This window comes from Drosophila montana, unplaced genomic scaffold, assembly GCF_035044405.1.
Source record: "Drosophila montana isolate Dmon_TW-CO22-7 unplaced genomic scaffold, ASM3504440v1 contig_3778_1, whole genome shotgun sequence".
Classification (NCBI taxonomy): Eukaryota; Metazoa; Arthropoda; class Insecta; order Diptera; family Drosophilidae; genus Drosophila; species Drosophila montana.
The window spans coordinates 113,529-114,751 of record NW_026998655.1 but is presented as its reverse complement, the minus strand read 5'-3'; positions in this window follow the sequence as shown (position 1 = coordinate 114,751).

The window sequence follows — 1,223 nt, the reverse complement described above, 5'->3', positions numbered from 1 at the left end:
TCTCAGAACCTATAATTTTAGCTGTAGGTCTTCCTAGTGCCCGCGCAGGTCGAGTTTGTTTCCGTTATTCGATAACTTACCCCGTTTCCAAGTAATCGATAAAAATCGATATCGAAATCCTGTTTTTTGAGCAAATTGGGTAAACAATAAGAGCTAGAGTCACCAAACTTGATATGTTGCTTTTGGATAGTATATATATATCAGTATCTTTCATTTTATACCCATCACCACCTCCCCGCTACCACCAGAAAGCTATAAATCAAGTAAATAAACCAATTTACATATGCTGCCCGCCAATATAAGCCACAATTTAAATGCAATTGTGAGAATACACGAATATTTTAAAGTACAATTAGATCTACTGATGAAAATTACATCAAGATCGGGTAAGAAACACGAAAGAAAATGTGTTTCGGCTGCCCACGTGTTTGCGGCAGCTAGCGCGTCTTCTTTGAATTCTATTAACAGCATTGCAATTGCGATTGTATTGTTTTCTGTACTGCTTTTTTACTTTGATTTTTTCTCAATAAGTCTCGATAATTGGTGTGGCTGTTGTATAGAGGCGGCAGCAAGTGGTGCGGTTAGTTGCGTGTTCTCGAACCCTGCCAAGGCAACTTTTTTTTGAATAATTTATCTGTACTAGTACTAAAGCAAACGAGCGTGTAGCGCGAGCTGTATTTGGCGTTGGAAGAAGAGGGTTCACGGTAACCCCTAGTCGTGAGCTCCCGGCTAGAACCTTTTACTTGTTATACACTGAATCCATTAACTGGGAGCTCCCCACTAGAACCTCTTACTTGTTTTCTCAATAAAACTCAAATATTAATATGGCTCTTAAGAAGAGGTGGCGGCAAGTGGTGCGGTTAGTTGCGAGTTCGATCCTTGCCAAGGGAACACTATCTTTTTAAATTTTTTTTTATTACTACTTAATGGAGCTACGCAATGGAGCGCGTAGCGCGAGTTGCATTTGCTGTTGGATGAAAAGGGTTCAGGGTATTCCCTAGTCAGGAGCTCCCGACTAGAACCTCTTACTTCTTCTCTTATGGAATTTGTGCAAATCGTTATAAACATACACTTTGAACAATAAAGATGCAATTGATTGGCCGAACACCAAAGTTGTATAGCGTTCAAATCATCTTGTTGACGAGAGTGGTGTAGGGGATTAGTGTATAAAAGAATAAGTTTCACATCGTCCGCATACATAAGTACACGGGCATGTGATTTAG